The 10093-nt window shown below is 44.0% G+C and overlaps 1 pseudogene; it reads right to left on the bottom strand.

The window, feature by feature from the left end:
• Positions 1 to 960: 960 nt before the first annotated feature.
• Positions 961 to 9896, bottom strand: LOC137236149 (large subunit ribosomal RNA; annotated as a pseudogene).
• Positions 9897 to 10093: the final 197 nt, after the last annotated feature.

Raw genomic sequence — 10093 nt, 5'->3', positions numbered from 1 at the left:
CTAACAAAATTTTTGTTGCTTTATTTGTGCTGTGCTTCATTGTAATATTTCATTTACATTTTTCTCTTTGTAAATAATACTACCGTACAAGCAACAATTTAAATAATGAAAGTGAGCAAGTTATATATATATGAGCTTCGCTAATATATTTTGTGTAAGCGGCCTAGGTAAGGAAAACCTCACTTACTTTCATTGGTCGCTTAAAACACATCTGTATAAATATATCGACTTTATTAGCCCAAATATAATAAAGTTCAACTAACAAAATTTTAGTTGCTTTATTTGTACATTATTATAATATTTCATTTACATATTTCTCTTTGTAAATAATACTACCGTACAAGCAACAATTTAAATAATGAAAGTGAACAAGTTATATATATATGAGCTTCGCTAATATATTTTGTGTAAGCGGCCTAGGTAAGGAAAACCTCACTTACTTTCATTGGTCGCTTAAAACACATCTGTATAAATATATCGACTTTATTAGCCCAAATATAATAAAGTTCAACTAACAAAATTTTAGTTGCTTTATTTGTACATTATTGTAATATTTCATTTACATTTTTCTCTTTGTAAATAATACTACCGTACAAGCAACAATTTAAATAATGAAAGTGAACAAGTTATATATATATGAACTTCGCTAATATATTTTGTGTAAGCGGCCTAGGTAAGGAAAAACTCACTTACTTTCATTGGTCGCTTAAAACACATCTGTATAAATATATCGACTTTATTAGCCCAAATATAATAAAGTTCAACTAACAAAATTTTTGTTGCTTTATTTGTACTTTATTGTAGTAGATTACAATATTTGCTTTTTCATCATTTTTATAGAGGACTTGGCCCCTAAACAAGCGCCTCTCTTTATATTGCATATTTTAAATATGCATATTTTTATAAGATGATTACATCAAAACAATAATAAATTGGAAAATTAATTCCAATAAATTGTTTTCGAATCATCAAGCAAAGGTTAAGCTTCAGTGGATCGCAGTATGGCAGCTGCTCTACCACTTACAACACCTTGCCCGTTACCAAAGTCGTTTACAATTGATTCTAGGCATTGTCATTGTATTAAATAATGTTTTTATATATAACTAGCGCGGCATACGGGTGATATTTGAATCCTCCCGCATTTGCTATGTTATAAATAACATTGGCATCACATATATTCATTTTGTCGTTTATAAATTAAATTTATAAACTTTAAATGATTTAGAGAAGCCATACAATGCAATTTGCCCCATATTTATCATTGCAGTCCAGCACGGATACAACCTTAGAGGCGTTCAGGCATAATCCAACGGACGTAGCATCATACCACTGTTCGCTCGAACAAGTATTGTACCATTGGTCCGTACCTGCGGTTCCTCTCGTACTACGCAGGAATGCTGTCGCAATAATATTTTGTCATTAGTAGGGTAAAACTAACCTGTCTCACGACGGTCTAAACCCAGCTCACGTTCCCTTGAATGGGTGAACAATCCAACGCTTGGTGAATTTTGCTTCACAATGATAGGAAGAGCCGATATCGAAGGATCAAAAAGCAACGTCGCTATGAACGCTTGGCTGCCACAAGCCAGTTATCCCTGTGGTAACTTTTCTGACACCTCTTATTAAAAACTCTTTAAACCAAAAGGATCGATAGGCCGAGCTTTTGCTGTCTCTGTGCGTACTGAACACCGAGATCAAGTCAGCATTTGCCCTTTTGCTCTATGTGTGGTTTCTGTCCGCACTGAGCTGGCCTTGGGACACCTCCGTTATTATTTGAGAGATGTACCGCCCCAGTCAAACTCCCCACCTGGCAATGTCCTTGAATTGGATCATACCTGAGTGTTGGAGTTATACCAAATTTTAATTATGATAATAACATCGAAAAATGTTATCATTTCTCATTAAAATATGTTTACAATTATATAACAAACTCGTGGTACTTTGATCAAGAAGCTTGCATCAAAACCCAATACCATAAGATATATAAATATATCCTTAATATGGCTAGGCAATGATACACGTTCCACTTAATCAAGTAAGTAAGGAAACAATAAGAGTAGTGGTATTTCATTGACGATAAATAACCGAAATTATATATCTCCCACTTATACTACACCTCTTATGTCTCCTTACACTGCCAGACTAGAGTCAAGCTCAACAGGGTCTTCTTTCCCCGCTAATTATTCCAAGCCCGTTCCCTTGGCTGTGGTTTCGCTAGATAGTAGATAGGGACAGCGAGTGTAGGTTTTACGTGAGTGCCTGTCTTCGAAGACCTAACCTCACGCATGTACCAAGTACACAGGTCAAAGCGGGTCTGACCAGCCCCCAAGGCTCGCTTACCTTGGTACCAATCGATAATGTGAGTGGACACATCATCACCTTGGTGGGGTTGGAGGCCTATCTAACACCTCTTCCATTCTATGGGTCATGGCACCCGGTTGCAATGCAACTCCACATTCGAGCTGACCAACTCTTACCGCATTCGGATATCAACCACAGCCACCACGATGCTCCCAAAGGGGCCAACCGCAATGAACAGAAACGGAGCAAGCTCCGCGGGCTATCTGTTCCCCGTGGTACCACTTTAAAGTCTTGGTCTGACTTTCGCAGCCGAAGCCACTACCGGTTGAGTATCCACCTACTCCGGACCGGCCGCCTAGGGGTGAGGTGGGGTTAGAACCCCCCCCACATCCACGAACACACACACAATTTAACCACCACGGTCACCACCACGTCTCCTCCGTCTAAACACCTCAAAAGCATACCTATTGAGCAAATCAATAGTCCGACTAGTGGAGAGCGCTCCGCTTACATCAACTCTACCTTCATCAACATTAACCCCAAAACTACCCAAATCCCTTATGTCCGAGTACTCCGGGCACTCGCACAACACATGCAACCAATCCTCATATGCAGCCCCACATACACACCCCTCCGTTTCGCTCAAGCTCCTCTTATGCAAGAATGCATTAAGAGGACCATGACCAGTAAGCAGAAAGCCCAGGCTCAGACTAAATCTGAAGTCTGGATTTTCCGCCACAAATGAAACGTCCCGGATGTACCCGTACGTTACCCTGCCGTTGGGACTATTGTCCCAGCGCTCCTGCCACTTCCCTCTAACCACCCCTTCTAATCGACGCCTATTTTCCAACCATCCACTCTCCACATTATCGTCGGCGGCCCATTCATCCTCCAACAGCGGCAAACTTGCCCTCCTTCTCAGCCTGAAGGAAACAGCAAGCTGTATAACCACCAGGTCGAGAGGGGGTGCACCAAGAAGCACCTGCATCGCATCCGTGGAAACGGTACGGCACAAGGGCAAGCATGGGAGCATCATGCACCTCTGTATGCTCAGCACGCGCCTCTGACCATGAGCAGTCATGACCGTTCGGTACCATATGGCGGCACCAAAAGTAGCGCATGCTACGAATAGGCCACGATATATTGTACGAACGGCACGGCGACTCAGGCCCCAGTCACTCCGAATGATTCGTCGTAACTGCCCCGAAACATTCTGCATCCTATCTCTGACAGCATCCAAGTGTGGCAGGAAGTTCATTCGCTCACCCATTGTCAGCCCCAGGTATTTGACTTTCGTCGCGTACCTGATGCTAACCCCGCCGATACGGACAACCGGTGGGCGATTCTGTGACAATCTGCCCTTGAGCAGCATCATCACAGTTTTGTCCACCGAGATCTCTACGCCAACATGGGCGCCCCAGCCAGCCACTACTTGACATAGTGACTCGCTGGTACGCTCAATGCTGGCGCGAGAATCCCCCTCTACTAATAAGAGGAGGTCATCCGCATAGGCGCTGAATTTGCAAAGATGCTCGAGTTGCCTTAACAAGGAGTCCATCATCATGTTCCATATATATGGACCACAGATGGATCCCTGCGGACAACCACGAGCCACCTCCCTTTCCACACTTTCGCAGGCACCAACGATAGTAGCTCGTCTGTCCGAGAAATAGCTCTGCCACAAAGCAATTTCCGGGCAGCCGAGCCCCACTAACCGCTCGATAACCCTGTCCCAGCGCAGGAAGTCAAACGCCCCCTTGAAGTCAATAAATATGCCAAGGGCATATTTATTGGAGCTTCTCTCTACACAGTCTTGGACATGCATCCAGGCGTCTTCAATGCTGCGTCCTTTCCTGAACCCAAACTGTCTATCCGATTGGTTACCCCCAACTAGCTCCTGAAGCCGCTCAACCATAACCCTCTCCAGCACTTTACCAAGCACTGGAAGAAGGCTGATACCTCGGTAAGACCGAGGATCAGATCTTATTTTGTCAGGCGACTTCAGAAGAACGACAACCCTAGCAGCTTTCCACTCACGTGGGAAGTAACCCTCCCATATGCATTTGTCATAAACGGCTTCCAAGTATTCCGGAATAAACTTCCACAAACACTTGCACATTTCTCCGTTTATTCCATCCAAACCCGGAGACCGTTTAGACCTAACCAGGCCAAATGCATAGTCCAACTCTTCAACTTCTAGTGGAGGTACAGGTACATCTTGTGCAAGGGGAGGCACCTGGACCTCCGCCCTAGGAAAGAACCCTTCAATAAGCAGCTCCGAACATTCCCTCCATGTTGATATTGTTCGCTCGCCCACACGGAGGGAATTAACTTCGGTCTGGCGGCGACCCCTACAGATCTTGTAGACCTGTCCCCAGGGGTCGTTCGAATTTTCAGACACGAAGTTGCGCCATTGTTCCTCTTTCACCTCTACAACCATTCTCTTATACTCACGCGTTTCCACACTTAATTGACTTCTAAGCTGGGACAGACCATCGGAATCGATATGCCGGGCGCGTTGAAACCGACGTCTCAGGCGCCTGACAGATCTCCTCTTCTGGGTCAGTTCGCGCGTCCACCACCTGACACAGCGAAAACGCTCCTTCTTCCACCTTTCAAACATGCTGTCATTGACCCGCCAGATACAGGCGTTCAAGAGGGCAATCTGCTGATCTACTGGGAGCTCTGCAAATACATCGAGGGGTGTAGCAGTCACCTCCTGCTCGACGTATAACCCGTACAGAGTCCAATTTGCCCCGGCAGTACGCCACCCCATTACGGAAGGCGTACCAAGCATATCCGGGGTGGTACGGGGAGCAACCACAATCTCAATGAGATTATGATCGCTTATCCCCTCACCCCCCCTTACTCTCCATCCGCAACTGAATGCTCTCGCTGCTGGCTCATTCATCAGAGTAACATCAATGTCACTCCTGCCCATGGGCCCATCGAATGTGTACCACCCACTCGGTTCGTTCACAACATGAACGTGAGAGGTGAGTACCCACTCGCCCAACGCCTCGCCCCGTCCATGACTAGCATATCCAGGAGAAGTCCTGGATATTTTGCTATGCCATATAGGGGATACGGCATTGGCATCCACACCAATGATAACTGGCGTGCTACTCGCAAGTAGTAGCACCGTATCGAGGTATCGGATGTATGGTTCCATGGGTTCTCCAAACTTACAATATATGCTTGCAAAGACGGCTCTCCCGAAGGAGCCCTCAATGCTCACACATATTCCCCATTCAGACGCATTCAACAACAAGCATTCATAATTAGGCTCATTCACCACAACCGCAGCATTGCCCCGAAGGTCACAAAAGGACCTAAACCCTCCAGGAAGCCCTCTCACCACACCATTGGTAGTGTAGGGTTCCTGGAGCAGGGCAATACTGCAACTCTCCTCGGCCATGCGCGCCCCCAATTCACACACAACGGAGTACGCTCCCTGACAATTGAATTGAAGGACTAACCCCATCAATGTCTGGCGAGTGCACGGGCAACAACGGCAGCATATGTCGGGCATTCCGCCGACATCATAAGATGTGCGGCGGGTCTGCCCCTGAATGCACAATTTCGGCAATGCACCCCGTTAGGGCACTTTGCCTCAATATGCCCTTCCTGTCCGCACCTCCGACAGACGGCAGCCTTCAACCCGCAATCCCTCACCTGGTGGTCAAAACTCAGACAGCGGAAGCAGCTATAGGTTTGACTCTCCGGCCGAACCGGGAAGGAAAACCATTTGATGTAGCAACGGCCCGCATCCAAGAGGGGGGACATTAACTTGTCCGGTCCCTCCAGGGTGACGGTCACCGTTGCTCCATCGACGTCTGCCTTCCAAGGTCGACTGATCAGCCTAACCTCTGACTTCTGGCACTCAGGGTCAACCTTCGCGAGGTTCAGACGGAAGACCTCCTCCATGAATTCATCAGGGGAGATTTGCGCGTAAACCCCCCGAATGATCACCCTAGTGCCTTGCTTCCGGTTTTCGCTCACTTCTAATCCCACCTCGGAAAACTTCTTGTTAGCGAGGACTTTGTCCCGCTCCTCCTTGGAGGGTAGGCGAATAACTACCCCCCCCGACCGCACAGGTTTCACTTGGTGCACACGTACACCAAGTGTCGGCCCAACCTCCTTATTTATCTTCTCCACTACCTCTTTTGCAGAGACCCCGGGTTTGCCGCCCTTGACGACCGCCGACCAGGTATGGAGCGGCTTTGGTACAGCAGGCGCAGGTACGATGGCAGCCGGGATCGTCGTGACCGGAGGCGGCATCGCCAAACGATCTGCGGCGGCAGGTCCACCGCTTCGCGGGGATGCACCTCCCAGCATGACGCCCCGCAGTGACATCGCCTCAATTTGTCCGCGGAGTCGGGCATTCTCGGCTATAGCCGTCATTAGGAGGCCCTCATATTCTGAGGAAGCCTCCATCAGCCTCTCAGCAGACTTGAGGTCTGCACCGCTGTCTCCAAAGACCACCTTGCTAAATCTAGCGGTGATCCTCTTTAGGGCAACAACCCAGGAGCCGTCCACTCCAGAGGCAGCTCTCGAAGCACTAGCGCTCCCTCCAGCTGCAGGGGATCCCCCGCTCGCAACCTTACCTCCAGCGGACTGGCCGCCGGAAAGCTCGGTGCCAGCGGGTGGTCCACAGCTGTCAACAGCGCCAGCACCCTTCTCCCCAGAATTCTTTCCCCTTAGCTCCCCCCCTAAAGACTTCGCCGGCTCGTTTGCGTCATTGCCCGCAGATTTACCACCGTCGATTGCACCCTCAACGTCGGCAGCAGTCTTTGGCACGCCATCGGCTGCTCTACCTTCGGTTGAGGAGTAGATAGGGACAGTGGGAATCTCGTTAATCCATTCATGCGCGTCACTAATTAGATGACGAGGCATTTGGCTACCTTAAGAGAGTCATAGTTACTCCCGCCGTTTACCCGCGCTTACTTGAATTTCTTCACTTTGACATTCAGAGCACTGGGCAGAAATCACATTGTGTCAACACCCGCTAGGGCCATCACAATGCTTTGTTTTAATTAGACAGTCGGATTCCCCAAGTCCGTGCCAGTTCTGAATTGATTGTTAATTGATAATCGTTATAATTTAAAAAGAATATATAACACTTAATAAAAAAATGTATATAACTTTAAAAATTTTAGCAAGAAAGTTCCACAATTGGCTACGTAACTACTATCCGGGGAACAAAAACCGAAGTTTTCTATTTACCCAGAACGAGTACATAAAACCATGATATTGCTTCCCAATCAAGCCCGATTATCTCAATCTTCAGAGCCAATCCTTATCCCGAAGTTACGGATCTAATTTGCCGACTTCCCTTACCTACATTATTCTATCGACTAGAGACTCTTCACCTTGGAGACCAGCTGCGGATATCGGTACGGCCTGTTGAGAAGTTTGCGTGACCCCACCATAAATTTTCAAGGTCCGAGGAGAAAATATCGACACAACAGTAAATGTCATGCTCTTCTAGTCCATCTACCATATCTCTCTTCGAAAGACTTCCATGGTAGTACGACTATAAAACAGAAAAGAAAACTCTTCCGATATCTCTCGACGGCTTCTTTATGGTCGTTCCTGTTGCCAGGATGAGCACAAGGCCCATTTTTAATAACAAACGGATACTCAACAGGTTACGGAATTGGAACCGTATTCCCTTTCGTTCAAAATTATTCAAGTGTTTAAATTTTACTATAATATATATATATATATATATATATATTTTTTTTTTTTTGTAATTTAAACTTGAAAATTTTCGGCTTTCGCCTTGAACTTAGGACCGACTAACTCGTGATCAACCACTGTTCACACGAAACCCTTCTCCACTTCAGTCCTCCAAGGTCTCATTCGATTATTTGCTACTACCACCAAGATCTGTACCAATGGCGGCTCCATGCAGGCTTACGCCAAACACTTCTATGCACACCATTGTACCCTCCTACTCACTAAAGTTTCAAAATTTATAATTCAATCGAAATTGTATTATAAATCATCTACTTTAGCGGTAATGTATAGGTATACAACTTAAGCGCCATCCATTTTAAGGGCTAGTTGCTTCGGCAGGTGAGTTGTTACACACTCCTTAGCGGATTACGACTTCCATGTCCACCGTCCTGCTGTTTTAAGCAACCAACGCCTTTCATGGTATCTGCATGAGTTGTTAATTTGGGCACCGTAACATTACGTTTGGTTCATCCCACAGCGCCAGTTCTGCTTACCAAAAGTGGCCCACTGGGCACATTATATCATAACCTCAACCTTCATATCAAGAAAGGTGAGGTTCTTACCCATTTAAAGTTTGAGAATAGGTTAAGATCGTTTCGACCCTAAGGCCTCTAATCATTCGCTTTACCAGATAAGATTATTTTACATAATTTTAAAATGCACCAGCTATCCTGAGGGAAACTTCGGAGGGAACCAGCTACTAGATGGTTCGATTGGTCTTTCGCCCCTATACTCAATTCTGACAATCGATTTGCACGTCAGAACTGTTTCGGTCTTCCATCAGGGTTTCCCCTGACTTCAACCTGATCAAGTATAGTTCACCATCTTTCGGGTCACAGCATATATGCTCAAGGTACGCTCCAATTAGAGGTATAAATAATAATAAATTATTATTATACATAATTATATAGAACGCCCCGGGATTGAATTAATAGACTATAATTAAAATAGACTAAAAATTAATCCCATATATTTTAAGTTAAGTTAATTATGCCATTAGGTTTATATAAAATAACCCAATGACTTGCACATATGTTAGACTCCTTGGTCCGTGTTTCAAGACGGGTCCCGAAGGTATCCTGAATCTTTCGCATTGTAAATCATATAAATGCATACAATAAATATTAAAATCAATGATTTTAAAATTATTGTAAAATTCATAAATGAATTTTAGCATTATATATAATAAATCTATCAACACTTTATCAAATCATTAGGCATTTATTTAATATTAATAAGCTATAAAGCAAATTAATTAAAATAAACTTAAAGCCAATGATCTTTTGATAAATAATTTATATGTTAATAGATTACAATGTCCTTATATGAAAAAAATGCACACTATTTTTATAATATTAATAAATTAATATTATATATATAATGATGAATTTTTCATAATGGATATTCAGGTTCATCGGGCTTAACCTCTAAGCAGTTTCACGTACTATTTAACTCTCTATTCAGAGTTCTTTTCAACTTTCCCTCACGGTACTTGTTTACTATCGGTCTCATGGTTATATTTAGTTTTAGATGGAGTTTACCACCCACTTAGTGCTGCACTATCAAGCAACACGACTCTTTGGAAATATCTTTCTAGTAATCATTAACGTTATACGGGCCTGGCACCCTCTATGGGTAAATGGCCTCATTTAAGAAGGACTTAAATCGCTAATTTCTCATACTAGATATTAAGATATTCCATACACTGCATCTCACATTTGCTTACCAAAGTGACTTAGTGCTGAACTGTTTTCTTTTCGCTCGCCGCTACTAAGAAAATCCTTGTTAGTTTCTTTTCCTCCCCTCATTAATATGCTTAAATTCAGGGGGTAATCCCATATGAGTTGAGGTTGTATAATTTTTTTTTTTTTTTTTTATATATATATAAAACAAATATTTTTCTTTTAAATCCATTAAGACTTAAAAATCTTTTCATCCTTGATAAAAATTTTTCATTTTTATACACACACATTGATATTAAAATAAATATTATTATAATTTGTTTTATTAAATAAAGGAGCAATTCTAGAATAAAAATTTTTATTTTAAG

The sequence above is a fragment of the Eurosta solidaginis genome, unplaced genomic scaffold (genome assembly GCF_040869045.1).
Source record: "Eurosta solidaginis isolate ZX-2024a unplaced genomic scaffold, ASM4086904v1 ctg00001346.1, whole genome shotgun sequence".
Classification (NCBI taxonomy): Eukaryota; Metazoa; Arthropoda; class Insecta; order Diptera; family Tephritidae; genus Eurosta; species Eurosta solidaginis.
The sequence above is the reverse complement of the archived record's forward strand: the minus strand, read 5'-3'. Positions and strand labels throughout refer to the sequence as shown.